Below are 22,367 nucleotides of genomic sequence, written 5' to 3' on the forward strand. Positions count from 1 at the left end.
GTTCCCATCCTCCTCCACGATTGGCCAAACCACCCCGGTATAGTGGTGACGCCAAATTTTCTAATTTTCTGCGGGGTTTTCTAAATCAGTGCCGCCTTCATTTTCAATTACTGCCCCAGCAGTACCCCACAGACCGAGCCAAAGTGGCCTTCATCATCTCTCACCTAGAGGGGGACGCTCTGGCTTGGGTCAATCCCTTCTGGGAGCGTGATGACCCTGTGGTTACCCAGTTATCCATTTTTATGGACACTTTCCGTCGGGTTTTTGACGAACCGGGTCGGTTAGCCTCAATCACTGAGGCTTTGTTTAGCCTCTGCCAAGGTTCTCTAACCATGGGCCAGTATGCCATACAGTTCAGGACCCTGTCCGCCGACTTAAGTTGGAATAAAGAGGCGTTGGTGGGTGCTTTCTGGCGAGGTTTCTCGGGTCGTATTAAAAATGAGCTCGCTGGTCGTGATACCCCTACAGCTCTGGAGGATTTGATTTCCCTGGCCACACGGATAGATCTCCGGTTTCAGGAACGGGCCAGGGAGAGAAGGGTTTCTCGTCCTTTATCTTCTCTTCGCAGACCACCCAGTCCCTGACCCAGGAGCCTCTACCTCTGCCTCTGCTCCCGAACCTATGCAGGTGGACCGCCTGAAGCTCTCTGACCAGGGTCTTTGTTTCTACTGCAGTAGCGGCTCCCATTTGCCCCGAACGTGTCCTGACCGTCCGGAAAACTCCTCCGCCTAGGCCAGGTAAGAGAGGCCTTCCTGGGCATTTGTGATACCTCTCTACCCCTCACTTTGTCTGTCCTCTTGCATGTTGATGGGAAGCGGGCTTCTCTGGTGGCCTATGTGTACTCGGGTGCAGCTGGAAATTTTATTAGGCTTGAGGAGGTCAACAAATTTTCTGTTCCTGTGAGGCCCTTAGAGAACCCTCAAAGTCTCGCTTCCGTAGATGCTTGACCCCTGCTAGAGACAGTTACCCATATCACTCATGAGGTAGAGTTGCAGGTAGGAGCCCTGCACAAGGAGAAAATTACGTTTTATGTCTTGGCAGGTATTTCCCATCCAATCCTACTCGGTCTTCCTTGGCTGCGGCTCCACGAGCCCACCTTAGATTAGTATAGCGGCAATGTCTTGCGCTGGGGGGAGTCTTGTCGGGCTCGGTGTCTGCTGCTGGTGCGTCCCATGGGTAGGGTACCCCTCTTCCTTCTCCTGTTCCTTCCGGATTACCGTCGGCTTATAGTTCCTTTGTGGATGTTTTTGATAAGAAAGAGGCGAGACTCTACCGCCGCACCGACCCTACGACTGCCCCATTGAGCTCGTTCCCGGCACCACTCCTCCTCGTGGAAGTATTTATCCTCTCTCCTCGGCGGAGACCCAAGCCATGTCTGAATACATCCAAGACAACCTGGCCAGGGGCTTCATTCGCAAGTCTTCGTCCCCTGCAGGAGCAGGCTTCTTTTTTGCAAAGAAGAAAGATGGGTCGTTGCGTCCATGCATCGATTATCGTGGCCTGAATCGCATCACCGTGAAGAACAAATATCCACTGCCACTCATCTCTGAGCTCTTTGATCGTCTGAAAGGAGCACGTGTGATTACGAAGCTTGATCTACGAGGGGCCTACAATCTGGTTTGCATACGTTCTGGAGACGAGTGGAAGATGGCGTTCAACACACGAGACGTGCACTGCGAGTATTTAGTTATGCTGTTTGGGCTCTGCAATGCATCTGCAGTGTTCCAGGAACTCGTTAATGATGTCTTTCAAGATCTCCTCTACTCCTGTGTCATAGTCTACCTTGACGACATCTTAGTCTTCTCTCTGGATCTGGCCACACATCGCCGAGACGTCCGCCAAGTCCTCCAACGTCTTAGGGAGAACCATCTTTTTGCCAAGATGGAGAAGTGCCTCTTTGAGCAAACTTCATTGCCGTTTCTTGGTTACATCGTCTCGAACTCGGGGTTAGAGATGGACCCTGAGAAAGTCTCGGCAGTTCTCAAGTGGCCGCGTCCCCTCGGAGTAAAGGCTATTCAGTGTTTTTTGGGGTTTGCCAATTATTACAGGCAATTTATTCCCCACTTTTCTTCGTTGACTAAACCCATCTCGGCTCTTGTCCGCATAGGGGCCGATCCCAATCATTGGCCCTCTGATGCTGAAGCTGCCTTTGAAGCCCTGAAACAAGAGTTCGCGAAGACTCCTGTACTCCATCGTCCGGATACCAGCAGACCATTCATTCTTGAGGTTGACGCCTGTTCGGTGGGAGCAGGAGCAGTTCTTCTGCAGAAAACCTCCTCGGGCCTTGCTCTCACCTGCGGATTCTTTTCGAAGGCTCCACTCCCGAACGCAACTATGCCGTTGGATATAGAGAACTTTGGCCATAAAAATGACTCTTGAAAAGTGGCGCAATCTTCTCGAGGGTGCTCTCCATCCGTTCATCGTTTTTACGTTAACCACGGTGGCTCAGTCCTGGGTTCGAATTCCACCAAGGACAGCATCTGCAAGGAGTTTGTATGTTCTCCCCGTGTTTGCGTGGGTTTCCTCCGGGCACTCCGGTTTCCTCCCACACTCCAAAGATATACTGATAGGGAATTTAGATTGTGAGCCCCATCGGGGACAGTTATGAAAATGTGTGCAAACTGTAAAGCGCTGCGGAATATGTTAGCGCTATATGAAAATAAAGATTATTATTATTATTATTATTACTTACGGATCACAAAAATTTGGCCTATCTTCAGTTCGCGCAAAGGCTCAACCCACGGCAGGCCAGATGGTCTTTGTTCTTCGAACGCTTTGACTTCGAACTCCACTTCCGACCCGGGGATAAAAACATCAAGGCGGATGCCCTGTCACGGTCATTACTGTCAGTGGATAAGGAGGAGGGTCCAGCACATCTCATTGACCCAGCCATAATCCTTACCGTGGCCCCACTAAGCCTGGTCTCCCCACCATCTGGTAAAACCTTTGTTGGGAGTGGAGATAGACTGAAGGTTCTACGTTGGAGCCACTCGTCAAAATTTTCAGGACATTCAGTAGTTAAAAAGACTCTCTCGCTCGCCTCCTGCCATTATTGGTGGCCTTCGCTTCGCAGAGACGTCCAGGATTTCATTGCCTCCTGCCCTTCTTGTGCCCGGAACAAGGTACCTCGACATCATCCTTCGGGACTCCTACATCCATTATCTGTACCTGCCAATCCATGGACTCATATTGTGATGGATTTCGTCACCGATATGCCTCCTTCTTCTAAATGTACGGTTATATTGGTGGTCGTGGATTGATTTTCCAAAATGCTCCATGTCTTTAGCCTCCATGGTTTTCCCCAGCATATTGTCTCAGATCGAGGAGTCCAGTTTACCTCCCGTTTTTGGTGAGCTCTCTGCGGGTTGCTGAAGATAACTTTGGATTTTTCCTCAGCCTACCACCCCCAGTCTAATGGACAAGTCGAGCGGGTCAACCAGGCACTAACATCCTATCTTTGGCATTTTTCCAATGCGCACCAAGATGATTGGGTCTCACTTCTTACTTGGGCTGAGTTCGCGTTTAACAACCATCCAAGTAAAGCCTCCTCTAAATCCCCTTTTTTGTGGTTTTTGGTCAACACCCCAGCATTCCCCTTCCTGCATCCCCTACCCCGAGTGTACCGGCAGTGGACTCCTCTCGGATTTGGAGGGAGACCAAAGTAGCCCTCGAGAGTGCCAGCCTCAGGATGAAGAGGTATGCTGACAAAAAACGGCTAGACACACCTCCGTATCACCCAGGGGATAGAGTTTGGTTATCTTCTCGGCATATCAGGTTGAAGATTCCCTCCTATAAGTTAGGTCCACGTTACATTGGCCCCTTTGAGGTATTAAGTCGCATCAATGACGTGGCCTGCAAGTTGAAATTGCCCACCTCACTAAGGATTCCCAATACCTTTCATGTATCTCTCCTCAAACCTGCAGTATTTAACCAATTCCACTCAGTGCCTTCCCAAACCTTCCAACCTTGTAGCTCGGATAACAGCTTTGAGGTACGGGATATATTGGCTATGAAGACAGTTAAGGGAAAGACTCTGTTTCTGGTGGATTGGAAGGGTTTCGTTCCTGAGGAGAGATCATGGGAACAGCTAGAGAATATTGATGCTCCTCGCATTATGAGACGATTTCTCTCCAGCGTTAGGAGAGGGGGACGTAAAGGGGGGGTACTGTCATGGCCCCAGGTTCCACTTACCTTGCTGCACGCGCTTCCCTGCATGCTCCTGCTCCCCGGCGCGTCCCCGCACCCGGCCTCTGGCTCCCTCGGTGTCGGGCACCTGCGCACTGCCTCCCTCCTGGCGTGCAGCCCCCTGGGTAGTATGACACGCTGGCCCTGCCTCCAACATGGTGGCGCCCAGCGCTACGTATGGCCGGTGTCTGGACAGGTAAGACGCCTGTTCTACTAATGCGGTGATGCTGTCTCATAGCAGCGTTCTCTGTGTTACAGGCCCCTTCTACCCTGCCTCTGTCTGCGCAGTGTTCCTGGTTAAGTACCTTTATTCTTGCCTCTGCCTTCGCTGTGTGCTGTATCTTCAGTTCCCTCTCCGTTTGCCTCCGCCTGTGCTGCCTCCGTCAGCTCTCCCTCTGAACTCCTGCTATACGGTACCCTCTGTTGGTCCTTACTCCTTCCCTGTCCTGCTCCTTCCATCCTCCTGCTTTGTGTTTTATCAGTACTTCCTCTTTTGCAGCCTCCAGCTATTGCCACCCGCTGCACTCTGGTCCTGCGCTCTGCCCGTTCTCCACGGCCTCTGTGTTCCCCTGTGCTCCCTGTATGGATTCACCTGTGCCTCCTCTCCTGTCTAAGCCCAGTCGTCCCTTTGGTTCTGGCTGTCGCGGTTCTATCCCCTGGGGGTCTGCCCCTGACACAGCATATAATTTATGACTAAAAAACATCTTCCTATATAAAATTCGGCAGTGCCAAACTTCCCCTATGGCAATCAGTTTGTATTAAAAATGAATCAAAGGTCATAAAGCTCTGAGTCTCATGAGTTACAGCACTTGAAACTATTTTTAATTTATATGATACAAAACACTTGTGAAACAAGCACTTTATTTTCTCCATGTCCTCTGTAGGCTTTGATTCAGATTCCAATTTTGCTACATTTAGAGAAAATAGCCAATATCATAGACAGTGAGATTAGTTTTAAGAGGAACATGTGAAATGGATGTTATTTCAGAGGAACAAACTGCATGTTTTTCTTTTTTCCTAGATTAATTTTCTTTGAAGCTAACCTTAAATTATGGCAGGGTAAAAACTCGTTTTGATTTACAGAAGATGAGGAGACAGTAGATAGAAAAAAAAACTAGGTTCTGGTGCTAATGTATAAAGTTGTTTCATTTACACATTGTTAAAATGATTCAATAAAGCACAGAATTTTAGTAAATGAACATTTTCATGTAATTTATCTTATATAATTACTAAAATAAATTAAAATCACATATTTAACTCTTTGGAGATGCTGTCATTTTTAATTTCTTTGTTTTTTCCTCCTTGCCATTCTATATCAATAAACTCATTTTTCCATCAACAAAGGGTTTGTATTTTGTAGAACATGTTTACATTATTTTTTGCTTTGACTAAAAATAAATAAAAAATAATAAACCTGCAAACAGAAGTTTGGTTAGTAGTAGAGCTGAGCAAATAAACTTGACTGGAATTGAATTCTACTATAATTTAACAAAAATCCACATTTCCTAAAATTCTGATTTTTTTGTAATTTACTGCTGCATTGATTCAGCGAAATGGTGTCCAGTGGCAGATATTATTCTACACCCTAAAAGGCCATGAAAAGGTAAAAATTGTTATGCTCACCTCATTGCTAACCTCTCCAGCCCCCTCTGCGCCTCACCATCACCCGTCTTGTCCTCATTGCAACTTCTGAACACCAGTGCTCACGCTGAAACCCCTGGGATGGTATTGCACATGCTTGTGTAAGGCCATGGCGCACATTGGGAGATCATGGCATTGTGATCTTTTGCACACCTGCACAGAACCTTACAGCACCTCAGTAATGTCTCCTTAACTTGTCCCAATATTATGCTTTGATTACAGCTGGACTAGTATGGAGTATTGTAAGTTTGCACATCTTCTGTAAATGGGGTCTTGGGTTCCACTCGGACTAAGGACAATCTGAATGGAGCTGCAACGCTCTTCCCCTTTTAGTGTGAGTCTCCTGTTGCTGCTTTTGCTTCATTTCACAGTGTAAATCATATATATATATATATATATATAAACAGTATATACTAGCTGAAGAGCCCGGCGCTGCTCGGGCATAGTAACTAACTGTGGTTAGTTATAACAAATTATAATTATCCTCCATCCCATAGTCCAGTGCCCATATACCCATCACACATCCTCCATCCCATAGTCAACCATTATGACATCATAATGAGCGGCGGCAGGGCTTGCAACCTATGGAGGATGTGTATGATGGGTATATGGGCACGGGACTATGGGATGGAGGATGTGTATGATGGGTATATGGGCATGGGACTATGGGATGGAGGATATGTATGATGGGTATATGGGCATGGGACTATGGGATGGAGGATATGTATGATGGGTATATGGGCATGGGACTATGAGATGAAGGACGTGTGATGGGTATATTGGCACTTGACTATGGGATGGAGGATATGTATGATGGGTATATGGGCACGGGACTATGGGATGGCGGATATGTATGATGGGTATATGGGCACGGGACTATGGGATGGAGGATATGTATGATGGGTATATGGGCATGGAACTTTGAGATGAAGGACGTGTGATGGGTATATGGGCACTCGAATATGGGATGGCGGATATGTATGATGGGTATATGGGCACGGGACTATGGGATGGAGGATATGTATGATGGGTATATGGGCATGGGACTATGGGATGGAGAATATGTATGATGGGTATATGGGCACGGGCCTATGGGATGGAGGATGTGTGATGGGTGTATGGGTACGGGACTATGGGATGGCGGATATGTATATGGGCACGGGACTATGGGATGGAGGATGTGTGATGGGTTTATGGGCACTGGACTATGGGATGGAGAATATGTATGACGGGTATATGGGCACGTGACTATGGGATGACGCATATGTATAATGGGTATATGGGGATGGGACTATGAGATGAAGGATGTGTGATGGGTATATGGGCATTCGACTATGGGATGGCGAATATATATGATGGGTATATGGGCATGGGACTATGGGATGGAGAATATGTGTGATGGGTATATGGGCATGGGACTATGGGATGATGGATGTGTGATGGGTATATGGGCACTCGACTAGCAGATGGAGGATATGTATGATGGGTATATGGGCACGGGCCTATGGGATCGTGGATATGTATGATGGATATATGGGCATGAGACTATGGGATGGAGGATAATTATAATTTGCTAAAACTAACCACAGCACAGTTAGTTACTATGCCCGGGCAGCGCCGGACTCTTCAGCTAGTATTAGATAAAGCTGAGTGTATGTGTGTGTATGTGTGTGTATCAAGCCCTGCCCCTCATGATGGTGTCATAATGGTTGCCATGGCGACGCTAATGTCATGAAAGGTTGCAATGGCATAGAAGATGTCATAATGGTTGCCATGGCTATGATGATGTCATAATTGCATAATTGGTTGCAGTGGTGACAGTTATGTCATAATGGTTACCATGGTGATGATGATGTCATAATGGGTTTATGGGCATGGAACTATGGGATGGAGGATGAGTGATGGGTATATGGGCATGGGACTATGGGATGGAGGATATGTATGATGGGTATATGGGCACGGGACTATGGGATGGAGGATATGTATGATGGGTGTATGGGAACTGGACTATGGGATGAAGGATAATCATTATAATTTGTTATAACTAACCACAGTTAGTTACTATGCTCGGGCAATGCCATGCCATGGTGATGATGATGTCACAATAGGTTGCAATGGTGACAGTTATGTCATAATGGTTGCCATGGTACAATGATGTCATAATGGGTATATGGGCACTCGACTGGGATGGAGGATGTGTGATGGGTATATGGGCACTGGACTATGGAATGGATGATATGTATGATGGGTATATGGGCATGGGACTATGGGATGGAGGATATGTATGATGGGTATATGGGCATGGGACTATGGGATGGAGGATATGTATGATGGGTATATGGGCACTGGACTATGGAATGGATGATATGTATGATGGGTATATGGGCATGGGACTATGGGATGGAGGATATGTATGATGGGTATATGGGCACGGGACTATGGGATGGAGGATAATCATTATAATTTGTTATAATTAACCACAGTTAGTTACTATGCCCGGGCAGCGCCGGGCTCTTCAGCTAGTAATTACTATAAGATGATTTGGCTATCTGTAAAATGTGTGTGCCTAAAATAGGGAAAAGTATATTATGGGACCCATTGGACAAAGATTAATGTAAATGCTGATATTGTTGGTATGAGGCTGCAGAATAGGTAAGCATTGTATGTGTTTTTGATTTGGAAAAATACTGACACAAATCTCAGCAAAACTGACACATTTATGCCATGATGACATGATGACACTTTCAGGATTTGGCTAGTATTTTACATCAGTATTTGCAAGCCAAAATCAAGAGTGGAACAATTAGAGGAAACATATAGTTTAAACACGTGCACCATGTCCACATTTTTCACCCACTCCTGATTTTTGCTAACAAATATTGATGTAAAACACTGACCCAATACTCAACATGTGCATGTGGCCTTACAGTGTTTTTTTTTTAATGCCTGGACCATGCACTGAAAGCAAGGCTCTGTTCAAGGCATTCCATGGTGCAATTTGTTAGGTCAAAAAATATAACCTTTATATTTCAAATTATTTTTGTTCTTGTAAAACATGGGTTTAAAATCAAAAAGTATAAACTTAATATGATCTATAGTTCTCTGTGCTACTAGCTTATATTTTATTGGCATATTTTTATCTGTAGCCTAACTTGTGATTTAGATATAATAAATTCAAATTTAGTTTATACATAGTTATGCATTCTAGTGACAGCAGTCTGGACATATCCATATTTTCTATCTGTGATATGTCTTTATTGTTTTTATGTATAAAAATGTCAACACCTAAATTTACCAAGAAATGTGCATAGAAAAATGGGACTTGATGGAGCATAGGAATAACTGCAACCTTAGTGGCCATGGAGCCTGTGGGTTCAGAAAACACACCATGTCACAGGGATGTTGTTTCTTTACCTAGAAGAAGAGAGGTACAAAAGGAAACTTCACTTTCAAGTGCAAAGGAAAAACGTGCTAAAAATACAGGAAAAAGTTACATAATAAAATAATATTATTCCTCATCTGTATACACAACAATTTATAAATAAAAAATGTCTTAAAGTTCAGTTACACCTTAACCCCTTTAGGCAAAAATAAGGTACACATATGTCCTGATGAGGAGTAAACTAAGGTGCCAGGATAGCAGAACCCCACAATAATTAACTTAATTTTAAAAACCACATCTCTAAATAAAGTCATCTAAGGGCCACGTTACATTTAGCGATGCACCAGCGATCCCGACCACGATATGACCCGGTCAGGATCGCTGGTGCATCGCTAAATGGTCGCTAGTGAGCTGCAAAACAGGCAGATCTCACCAGCGATGGAGCTGCGGTCGGGGGTCGATACCTACCATCAGACGCAGCGATGATGTCTTCTTCCACCCGCATCCATGGCTCGCTCATCGGCGCCAGCAGGAAGCCGACAACGAGAAATGGACCAGGCCGATCTCGCGCGATCAGCGATAGCCAGCAGGGGAGCCGGTAGGAGGTGAGTATCACATGTAGCGATATCGCTAGCAGTATTGCTGCTGCGTCACAAAATCGCTGACGCTTTAGCGATATCGCTATGTGTAAAGCCCCCTTAATGCTGCAATGATTATATATATTGACACCATGAGTGTATCACAGAATTTTTTAGTATTGGGCATTAAAGAAAAAAATAATACAATTTTTTCTACAAAAAATTTTGTTTTAGCCCTAGATTTTATATTTTCACATAGAGAAATCAGTAAGAATGGCACCAAAATTTGTCACACAATTTTTGATGAACTTGACAATACCCTATATGAAGTAGTTCAGTACTGTTTAGCCACACAGTGAGGCTCAGAAAGGATGGAGTGCTATTTGACTCTCAGAGGGCAAATTATCATAGAATAGTTTGCACTCTCCATATACAGAGCTCCTAAGTGCCAAAATAGCAGAATCCCCCTCAGGTGACCCTATTTTGGAAATTAAACCCCTCTGGGAATTTACCTACAGATGTAATAATGATTTTGACTCCATGGATGTTTCACAGAAAAAAGCAGCAATGGATGTTGGTCAGTGAAAATTGAAAATCTTCCATTTTAGTACCCGGTACATTGTAGGGTCCAATACATTATGTCCAACTCCTGCTTTTGGAGATATGCACCCCGCAATTTAAGCGGGCTCTCATCACTGCAGAAATGCCAAACATGTGGAAGCTAAATGTGGGTTTAGACAAACTGGGTCTCAGAAAGGATTTAGCATTTAGATTTCAGAGAGCAAAATTTGCTTTAAGGGAACCTGTCACCAGGTTTGGCCGATACGAGTTACGGTTACCACCTTTCAGGGCTTATCTACAGCATTATATCAGCCAAACCTGGTGACAGGTTTGCTTTAGTTTCTTTTAGGGGGACGAGGAGCCATAGTGCTTCTACAAGTCCTTTGTGGTACCAGTAACATCAGTGAAAATCACCTACATTTCCATTGTCACATGATTGACCTGAGAGGGGGATTTTTTGTGGATTGAGTTGATGCATTTATTCAGAACATTTTGCATAACATTTTTGGATCATATTTTTTCTGAGCTCTACACTGAGAACTAACATAGGGGGTTTCCAAATAAATCTTTGATTGACGTGATTCAGATGAAACTACGGAGTGATCCATTTTCTACAATGAGGCAACAGAGTTACTTACTCTGGACTTCTGGCCTCTGTTCAGTGGGGTCCTTTTCAGAGGTGCACAAAATTGTGGCTGACCACACTTTTATTGCGTGCTTAAAAAGATGGACACCATCAGATTATAGGCCAGACGGCATTGAAAGTGTCTCCATCTGACTCATTGTAGGGAAGCTTCCTCCAAGGGTTTAATCTGAATCACATATTTCAGAGATTTACATGGAAAGGGCTTATAACCATCACCACAAAAAAAAGTCCGATATCGGTTCTGTAAAGCACGACAAGAGTCATGAAAGTGTCATGAAATCATCATCTGAGTATAGTGTGAATTTTTATCACCTAGCATCCGATAGAAATGGGAATGGGATCCGACTGAAATGCGATTTTAACATGAGCTTTTACATAGAGAAATTCTATGATATTGACAAATAGTTTTCCAAGGAAATAATCTTCACCAAGCACACATATATATTTATTTATAGATACATTGATACATAGATAGATAGATACAGATAGATATAAATATATGATATATATATATATATATATATATATGTATATATATATATATATATATAAAATCAGTTCCTTCTGTATCTAGTTTACTGTACATGTAATTTAATGCTAAATAAATTATTTTAATTAAAAAATGTCATGGGGTCCCCTGTGATTTTATTAACCAGCAGAGGTAAAGTGGACAGCTGGGTCAAATGTTTAAAGCTTTGGAAGGGGGTAATACACCTAGAGCTTCCCAGGCTGTTAATATCAGCTCACAGTTGTAAACTTAACACTTACTGGTTATTAAAATAGTGGACACCTAAAAAAATCATGTAGGATCCCCCTATAATTAATAATTAGCAAAAGTTAGGCAGACAGTTGTGGGCTTATATTAATAGGACAGGGACATACAGTTGTGGCCACAAGTATTGACACCCCGGCAATTCTGCCAGATAATACTCAGTTTCTTCCTGAAAATGATTGCAAACACAAATTCTTTGGTATTATTATCTTCATTTATTTTGTCTTAAATGAAAAAACACAAAAGAGAATGAAGCAAAAAGCAAAACATTGATCATTTCACACAAAACTCCAAAAATGGGCCAGACAAAAGTATTGGCACCCTCAGCCTAATACTTGGTTGCACAACCTTTAGCCAAAATAACTGCGACCAACCGCTTCCGGTAACAATCAATGAGTTTCTTACAATGCTCTGCTGAAATTTTAGTCCATTCTTCTTTGGCAAACTGCTCCAGGTCCCTGATATTAGAAGGGTGCCTTCTCCAAACGGCCATTTTTAGATCTCTCCACAGATGTTCTATGGGATTCAGGTCTGGACTCATTGCTGGCCACCTTAGAAGTCTCCAGTGCTTTCTCTCAAACCATTTTCTAGTGCTTTTTGAAGTGTGTTTTGGGTCATTGTCCTGCTGGAAGACCCATGACCTCTGAGGGAGACCCAGCTTTCTCACACTGGGCCCTACATTATGCTGCAAAATTTGTTGGTAGTCTTCAGACTTCATAATGCCATGCACACGGTCAAGCAGTCCAGTGCCAGAGGCAGCAAAGCAACCCCAAAACATCAGAGAACCTCCACCATGTTTGACTGTAGGGACCGTGTTCTTTTCTTTGAATGCCTCTTTTTTTCTCCTGTAAACTCTATGTTGATGCCTTTGCCCAAAAAGCTCTACTTTTGTCTCATCTGACCAAAGAACATTCTTCCAAAACGTTTTAGGCTTTTTCAGGTAAGTTTTGGCAAACTCCAGCCTGGCTTTTTTATGTCTCGGGGTAAGAAGTGGGGTCTTCCTGGGTCTCCTACCATACAGTCCCTTTTCATTCAGACGCCGACAGATAGTACGGGTTGACACTGTTGTACCCTCGGACTGCAGGGCAGCTTGAACTTGTTTGGATGTTAGTCGAGGTTCTTTATCCCACATCCGCACAATCTTGCGTTGAAATCTCTTGTCAATTTTTCTTTTCCGTCCACATCTAGGGAGGTTAGCCACAGTGCCATGGGCTTTAAACTTCTTGATGACACTGCGCACGGTAGACACAGGAACATTCAGGTGTTTGGAGATGGACTTGTAGCCTTGAGATTGCTCATGCTTCCTCACACTTTGGTTTCTCAAGTCCTCAGACAGTTCTTTGGTCTTCTTTCTTTTCTCCATGCTCAATGTGGTACACACAAGGACACAGGACAGAGGTTGAGTCAACTTTAATCCATGTCAACTGGCTGCAAGTGTGATTTAGTTATTGCCAACACCTGTTAGGTGCCACAGGTAAGTTACAGGTGCTGTTAATTACACAAATTAGAGAAGCATCACATGATTTTTCGAACAGTGCCAATACTTTTGTCCACCCTCTTTTTTTTGTTTGGTGTGGAATTATATCCAATTTGGCTTTAGGACAATTCTTTTTGTGTTTTTTAATTTAAGACAAATTAAATGAAGATAATAATACCAAAGAATTTGTGTTTGCAATCATTTTCAGGAAGAAACTGAGTATTATCTGACAGAATTGCAGGGGTGTCAATACTTTTGGCCACAACTGTATATATTGGCCCCATTCCAGACTAAAAACATCTGCTCTCAGTCACCCCCAGAAAAGGAGCATCCATAAGATACACCATTTCTGGATTAGCCTCATTCTTCCAACATCCCCTGGTACAGTGACAAGTGAGGTGATTGTATATGGGTTGATGACAACTTTGAATTGACATCTCACATCAACCCCAGGGGTTAATTTGGAAGAGGTGTCTAAAAGAAACTCCCATTGCTAACCCCATAGTCATATCTATATATGTAAAACTCATTGTAAGTATTTGTGTGTGTATATATCAAGCCACACCCACTGGTGGCTGGAGAGTGGGGTTGCAGAGGGAAAGTGTGGGACTCGGGTGGAGAGGAGAGTTGCGAGTGATGGCCAGTGGAGACAGGGGCTGTGGAGGAAGAGAATGGGATGGCAAGTGGAGAGCGGGATGGTGAGTGAAGAATAGGGCTGTGGAGGGACAGAGCGGGATGGCCAGTGGAGCTGCATAAGGAGAGAGAGGGATGGCCAGTGGAGACAGGGGCTGCTGAGGGAGAGAGCGGGGATGTGGAGAGAGGAGGCAGGATGGCGATTGGAGAGTGGGGCTGCAGAAGGAGAGAGCGTCAATGTAGATGGAGACCTGGGCTGCGAGGGAGACAGCGGGTCTGCAGAGCGAAAGTGGGGCTGCTGAGGGAGAGATCGGGATGGCCAGTGAAGACAGGGGCAGCAGAGGTAGAGAGTGGGATAGTGGATGGAGAGCGGGGCTGCTGAGGGAGAATACGGGACAGTGAGTGGGGAGCTAGGCTTCAGATGGAGAGAGCAGTACGGCGAGTGATGAGCAGGGTTGCGAAGGGAGAGAGATGGCAGTTAGTTACTATGCCTGGGCAAGGCTTGAATAAATTATTTATAAAAAATTTTTGCGCCAATACTTCAATGCATTCTACATTGGATATGGAAAGTATAAAGACCCCTTTAAAGTTTTCGCCATTTGTTTCATTGCAGCCATTTGATAAATTTCAAAAAGATAATTTTTTTCTCATTAATGTACACTCTGCAGCCCATCTTGACTGAAAAAAACAGAAATGTAGAAATTTTTGCAAATTTATTAAAAAAGAAAAACTGAAATATCACATGGTCATAAGTTTTCAGACCCTTTGCTCAGTATTGAGTAGAAGCACACTTTTAAGATAGTATAGCCATGAGTCTTCTTGGAAATGATGCACCAAGTTTTTTACACCTGGATTTGGGGATCCTCTGCCATTCTTCCTTGCAGATCCTCTCCACTTCCATCAAGTTGGATGGTGAATGTTGGTGGACAGCCATTTTCAGGTCTCTCCAGAGAGGCTCAATTGGGTTTAGGTCAGGGCTCTGGCTGGTCCAGTCAAGAATGGTCACAGAGTTGTTCTGAAGCCACTCATTTGTTATTTTAGCTGTGTGCTTAGAGTCATTGTCTTGTTGGAAGGTGAACCTTCGGCCAAGTCTGAGGTCCAGAGCACTCTGGAAGAGGTTTTCATCCAGGATTTCTCTGCACTTGGTCGCATTCATGTTTCTTTCAATTGCAACCAGTCGTCCTGTTCCTGCAGCTGAAAAACACCCCCATAGCATAATTGTCATGATCCATGCTGGATCAGGACTGATAAAAAGCACAGGTAACCTTTTTTTTCCTAAACTGCGCTTAAGTGTGGTTTTTGCCCCCGGTGGCCATTAGGATTATTGTACTGAGGTGTCGTTTGTTCTAAGTTTGCCCCCGGCGGTGGTGAGCGTCATTACACTCTGGCTTCTTTAGTTAAGTGCACATGATTATAATGCAGGTGTGATTGCTCTGGCTGCTATAAAAGAGTCACAGGTGTTGCAATCAGTGTTTGTGATAGTGTTCATTTCAACCATCCTTGGTGGAGGAAGGAGCTGGAGAGCAGTCCTTGCAGCACTGTCTGAGACCTGGTGTAGAAGGAGTCATAGGGGATTTCCTTGGAGCTCTGACAGAGCTTGGTGGCAGCGATTCAGGAGGAGAGCTGCATTCTGGTGGAGGACTCTGTTGCCAGGAGCAAGAGCAACAGAGTAAAGCTAAGTGGTGTTTCCTGTTTGTGTTTTTCCTTAGTGTGTATTAGCACAGCAGTGGGGCCAGTGCCTGCGCCACCCAGCTCCATAGGAAGGGATAGGTGTAGGGTGTGCTAGGGTGACAGGTTCATTATTGGCGCCCAGTGCGGAACCGGCATACGGAGCGTTAGGAGCATTAGGGACACTGACTCAGGGGAGTGCAGGAGGTCTCCACGTCCCCTTTCCCTATTGCAGGGCCCACCATTGTAACTGTTTCCCCTTTCCCCGTGTCTTGTTGTTTTAGTTACCGCCCTGCGGGCCATGTCACACAGGACAGTATCACATGCCGTGCCTTGTTGTTTTAGTTACCGGCCTGCTGGTCTTTTCACACAGGACGGGTCATCGTGACACTATCACCAACCATATAACTTTTTTTTTTCTGCTGAGCCATGGACCCTGTTCAGAACTTTGCCAAAATGCTGCAGACCCTTACTGAGAAGATTAGGGGGCTACGCAGTGAGTTGGTGCAGCAACTGCAGCAGTTGGTGGGCTTTGGGGGCTTGGTTCAGAGACAGGCTCAGCCAGAACCCAAGATATCCCTCCCTGACAGATTTTCTGGAGGGAGAGATCAATTCTTGGTGTTTCAACAAGCCTGCAAATTATATTTCAGGCTGCACCTTCATTCCTCAGGGAGTGAAGAGCAACGGGTGGGAATCATTATGTCCCTTCTTACAGGGGATCCCCAATCCTGGGCCTTCTCCCTACCAGACGATTCTCCATCATTAAAGTCCGTGGATGAGTTTTTTGCGGCTTTGGCGCATGTGTATGGGGATCCTGATGGCGTCACCCTGGCAGAATCCTGAATCCATAGGTGTAAACAGGGAGCCCGGGTCGCTGAGGAGTACTGCTCAGAGTTTAGGAGATGGGCCACTGACATTCAGTGGAATGACCTGCACTTTGGAGTCAATTTGTACAGGGTTTGTCTCCAAAGTTGCAGGATACTCTGGTGCAGTATGCCGCCCCCAGGTCACTGGAGGCCGCCATGTCCCTTGCCATCCGGGTGGATAGATGCCTTAGGGAAAGACATATACAAAAAGTGCCCCCTGATGTCCTCGCTAGAGAGGAGGACCCACCAGTGCGGACGGAGTAACCCAGACAACCCGGTGTTGTTGATACAAAAAAGGGGGTGTCTCCAGATGATCCTATGCAAGTAGGAGGAGCTAGTTTGTATTCGGAGCTGCCTACGGTTTGGGGAGTGGAGTCGGCATGTTTGTACTGTGGGCAGACTGGTCATGTCCTGAAGGCTTGCCCATTGCACGCCAAATTATCTGTACCATCTGAGAAGCCGCATTCCCCTGGTTGCTTGAAGGGAGGAGACCAGGGAGTATACATTTCCTCCATTTTGCCCTCCCAAGGTACCACGTCAGCAGAGGTCTTGGCTGGCGGGGTACCGGAGGTGACACTGGTGCTTGTGGACAGCGGAGCAGGAGTCAGTCTGGTGGATGCTCGCTTTGTCCAGACTCATGGTCTGAGGTGTAGGATGCTAGCCCAACCTATAAGTGTCCAGGCCATAAACTCTGTTCCACTGAGCCAGGGGAGCTTGACCCAAGTCGTGAAGAATATCCATCTGCATATAGGACATCATGAGGAGTCCTTGTCATGCTACGTCTTGGAGGGTATGCCAGTACCTATTGTTTTAGGCCTCCCTTGGCTGAAAAGACACAACCCGGTAATAGATTGGAGGGCGAGGGAAGTGGTCAGCTGGGGGCAGTCATGTGAGGGATGCTGCCTAGGAATTACTGTCTCTGCCGTCTCTCTTCAATGGACTCCTTCCTCTCTGGTGAGAGCAGCAGATGTGCTGCAGGAGAGTAGGGGCAAGTCTCAACCCTAGCCATTGGGCAACCCTGGGAGGCGCAGACCTCATGGTGGAAGGGGTTGGAGGGTGGTGTACCCCTTGGTGAAGTGCAGGGGTGTGAGTGTGATGACATAGGGGGACGCCTCTGTTGTCAATCCCAGAAAGAGTTCTCCAAATGGTGACAAATGAACGAGTGGCAATAAACGTTCAGGTCCGGACCTATGTGTGAACGAGTGTGTATGGGTGGCCACCAGAAAACATCCAGTGGAAGTGTGTTGTGGAATGTTACCAGCTCATACCAAACATACACATACACAACCCGTTCCCCAGGTCAGCGCTTCGGAGATGTGTGTTGCCTCCAGAACATACGTTGCCAATACCAGTGGACTCGTTTCTCATCAACCTGACTTGCAGGTAGTTGCTGGGGTGAACTCTGGGTCTGGGCGTCCCCGCTGTAGGTGGTTCCCTGATGAGGAGTGGTCTTGAGGGTCCAGAGGACCCTCATTAAGCGGAGGGTACTGTCATGATCCATGCTGGATCAGGACTGATAAAAAGCACAGGTAACCTTTTTTTTTCTTAAGCTGTGCTTAAGTGTGGTTTTTGCCCTCGGTGGCCATTAGGATTATTGACAGTAGTGCTTTGGAATTTTTTTTGCTGATTTTCATATTTTTCTACAGGAAATAACAAAAGTAAACTAAGTAAAACAATAATAATAAACGTTTTACAATCATTTATTATTAATTTTGTAAGATCAAATGCATACACAACATGTTGAAAATTAAACTACACATAAGAGAAGATGGTTACATGATACATTGTTAGTTTTCGCTTTAAAATGAGTTTTGAACTGCAACTTGGTGGACAAAAGCAATCATCGTGATAAATGCAATTGTATTTTCTTGAAACAATCTGATTTCTAACTGAGAATTGACTTATTTTGTAAGTTTTGAAAGTATACACATAGAAACAACAGCCAACTTTTGAAGGTGAGATGACATAAAATGCACTAAGTACAAACATGTAAATTCAAAAGAGACAGTAAAATTCTTACTAAAAAGTATGTAAGAATTGACATACTAAACATTTGTCTAAGTTGTTTCACAATTCAGGCATCGTCGTTCATTTACAGCGGTACATTGCCCACACAAGGATTTACGGCAAGTCATACAACTTCCAACTGATCTATTATTTTGCGTTTTTGTTTTACCTGGCAAAATTTTGTTTGCAGCATCCCATCAGAAGAATTTGCGACTTCTGACACGCCACGCTTTTGCCTAGATCTAACGTAAGGACCACCCAACTCTGTAACCTTGCGTGAAATGTTTTCGGAGGTCATCTCCTTGTACACTATCCAAGCATTTAGAATCATAGAATGGTAGAGTTGGAAGGGACCTCCTGGGCCATCTGGTCCAACTCCCTGCTCAAAGCAGGATTCGCTAAATCATCCCAGACAGATATCTGTCCAGCCTCTGTTTGATGACATCTATTGAAGGAGAACTCACCACCTCTCATGGCAGCCTGTTCCTCTCATTGATCACTCTAACTGTCAAAAAGTTTTTTCTAATATCTAATCTGTGTCTCCTCCCATTCAGTTTCATCCTATTGCTTCTAGTCTTTCCTTGTGCAAATGAGAATAAAGATGATCCTTCTGCAATGTGACAGCCCTTGAGATATTTGCAGACAGTTATTAAGTCTCCTCTCAGTCTTCTCTTTTGCAAGCTAAATATTCCCAAATCCTGCAACCTTTCCTCATAAGACAGGGTTTGCAGACCGGTCACCATTCTGGTCGCTCTTTTCTGAACTTGCTCCAGTTTGTTGATGTCTTTTTTAAAATGTGGCGCCCAAAACTGGACACAGTATTCCTGATGAGGTCTGACCAAAGAGGAGTAGAGGGCAATAATGACTTCACGTGATCTTAGCCCTATTCCTCCCATTCTGTATATGATTTTTTCATTTTTATTGCCCAGATGTAGTACTTTGCATTTTTCCCTGTTAAAAACCATTCTGTTAGTTGCTGCCCATTGCTCCAGTTTATTTATATCTTTTTGAATCTTCTCTCTCTCTTCTCTAGTATTAGCTATCCCTCCTAGGTTTGTGTCATCAGTAGTGTTGAGCGATACCATCCGATATCCAGAAATATTGGCTCGCATTGGATCGGCCCGATACACAAAAAGTATCAGGTATTGCCGATTCCGATACCGGAAGTCCCATTCAAATCAATGGGACAGAAATATCGGATTTAAAAAAACCTTTCTTTCCTTGTACATCCAGTTCAGGAGGGGGGAAGAGTGTGGATGGTGCGTGGGCGGACACTGTGCATGTCTGTGTGTGCGGGTGGGCTCTGTGGGGGCCTCTCGGGGGTTTGTATGGGCCTAACGGGGGTCTGTGCCGGCTGCTGGCGGTCTGTGCGGGCCTGCTGGGGGTCTGTGCCGGCTGCCGGGGGTCTGTGCCGGCTGCCGATGATCTGTACGGGCCAGCCGGGGGTCTGTGCCGGCTGCCGGAGGTATATAAGGGCCTGCCGGGGGTCTGTGCTGGCGGTCTGTATGGGCCTGCCGTGGGTCTGTGCCGGCTGCCGGGGGTCTGTGCCGGCTGCCGACGATCTGTACGGCCCTGCTGGGGGTCTGTGCTGGCTGCCGGAGGTCTATACGGGCCCGCCGGGGGTCTGTGCCGGCTGCCGGGGGGTCTGTGCCTGCTGCCGGCGGTCTGTACGGGCCTGCCGGGGGTCTGTGCCGGCTGCCGCGGGTCTGTGCGGGCTTCCGGGGGTATGTACGGGCCTGCCGGGCGCCTGTGTGTGTGTGCAGGCATTGTCTGATGGGACTACAAGTCCCATCGGGCGATGCCTGCTACAATGACAGTGATTGACACATTAGCCACTGATGGGACAGTAGTAGTCCCATCATCCGGCTAATGTGTTGAATGTAAAAAAGAAAAAACACAAACATACATACTACATACATACTACATACATACAACATACATACAACATTCATACAACATACATACTACATGCATACTTCATATATACTACATTCATATAACATACATACATGCTACATATATACTAAATTCATACAGTATACATACATACTACATACATACATACATACTGCATACATACTACATACATACTACATTCATACAGCATACATACATACTACATACATACTACATATATACAACATTCATACAACATACATACATACTACATACTACATACATACTACATATATACTACATTTATACAGCATACATACATACTACATATATACTACATATATACTACATTTACACAGCATGACACTGGCTTAGGGGGACAATGTGACAAGTAATGGTGAGTATGTACTCTATGTTATATGTACTGTATGTCTATATGTATGTATTGCATGAATGTATGAATGTTTTGTATGTATTATGTATGTAGTATGTATGTAGTATATCTGTAGCATGTTTTATGTACGTTGCATGTATGTATGTATGTATGTATGTATGTTGTATGAATGTAGTATATATGGATTATATATGTAGTATGTACAGTGGGGAAAAAAAGTATTTAGTCAGTCAGCAATAGTGCAAGTTCCACCACTTAAAAAGATGAGAGGCGTCTGTAATTTACATCATAGGTAGACCTCAACTATGGGAGACAAACTGAGAAAAAAAAATCCAGAAAATCACATTGTCTGTTTTTTTTTCATTTTATTTGCATATTATGGTGGAAAATAAGTATTTGGTCAGAAACAAAATTTCATCTCAATACTTTGTGATATATCCTTTGTTGGCAATGACAGAGGTCAAACGTTTTCTGTAAGTCTTCACAAGGTTGCCACACACTGTTGTTGGTATGTTGGCCCATTCCTCCATGCAGATCTCCTCTAGAGCAGTGATGTTTTTGGCTTTTCGCTTGGCAACACGGACTTTCAACTCCCTCCAAAGGTTTTCTATAGGGTTGAGATCTGGAGACTGGCTAGGCCACTCCAGGACCTTGAAATGCTTCTTACGAAGCCACTCCTTCGTTGCCCTGGCGGTGTGCTTTGGATCATTGTCATGTTGAAAGACCCAGCCACGTTTCATCTTCAATGCCCTTGCTGATGGAAGGAGGTTTGCACTCAAAATCTCACGATACATGGCCCCATTCATTCTTTCATGTACCCGGATCAGTCGTCCTGGCCCCTTTGCAGAGAAACAGCCCCAAAGCATGATGTTTCCACCACCATGCTTTACAGTAGGTATGATGTTTGATGGATGCAACTCAGTATTCTTTTTCCTCCAAATACGACAAGTTGTGTTTCTACCAAACAGTTCCAGTTTGGTTTCATCAGACCATAGGACATTCTCCCAAAACTCCTCTGGATCATCCAAATGCTCTCTAGCAAACTTCAGACGGGCCCGGACATGTACAGGCTTAAGCAGTGGGACACGTCTGGCACTGCAGGATCTGAGTCCATGGTGGCGCAGTGTGTTACTTATGGTAGGCCTTGTTACATTGGTCCCAGCTCTCTGCAGTTCATTCACTAGGTCCCCCCGCGTGGTTCTGGGATTTTTGCTCACCGTTCTTGTGATCATTCTGACCCCACGGGGTGGGATTTTGCGTGGAGCACCAGATCGAGTGAGATTATCAGTGGTCTTGTATGTCTTCCATTTTCTAATTATTGCTCCCACAGTTGATTTCTTCACTCCAAGCTGGTTGGCTATTGCAGATTCAGTCTTCCCAGCCTGGTGCAGGGCTACAATTTTGTTTCTGGTGTCCTTTGACAGCTCTTTGGTCTTCACCATAGTGTAGTTTGGAGTCAGACTGTTTGAGGGTGTGCACAGGTGTCTTTTTATACTGATTACAAGTTTAAACAGTTGCCATTACTACAGGTAATGAGTGGAGGAAAGAGGAGACTCTTAAAGAAGAAGTTACAGGTCTGTGAGAGCCAGAAATCTTGATTGCTTGTTTCTGACCAAATACTTATTTTCCACCATAATATGCAAATAAAATGAAAAAAAAAC

At 45.0% G+C, this 22,367-nt stretch overlaps 1 long non-coding RNA gene across 3 annotated transcripts in view; it reads right to left on the reverse strand.

Annotated features, from left to right (window-relative positions):
• LOC141053079 (uncharacterized) overlaps nt 1-22,367 on the reverse strand; it is a 694,299-nt gene that overhangs the window by 178,025 nt on the left and 493,907 nt on the right. Inside the window, exon 4 of one of the 3 annotated variants that reach the window (XR_012220963.1) lies at nt 9,122-9,240. The exons of the other annotated variants lie outside the window; for them this stretch is intronic. This is a non-coding gene — a long non-coding RNA (uncharacterized lncRNA). The remainder of the gene's footprint in view (nt 1-9,121; nt 9,241-22,367) is intronic. 3 annotated transcript variants of the gene reach the window in all.

This window comes from Dendrobates tinctorius, unplaced genomic scaffold (assembly GCF_039654945.1).
Source record: "Dendrobates tinctorius isolate UK_male_01 unplaced genomic scaffold, ASM3965494v1 ptg000165l, whole genome shotgun sequence".
NCBI lineage: Eukaryota > Metazoa > Chordata > Amphibia > Anura > Dendrobatidae > Dendrobates > Dendrobates tinctorius.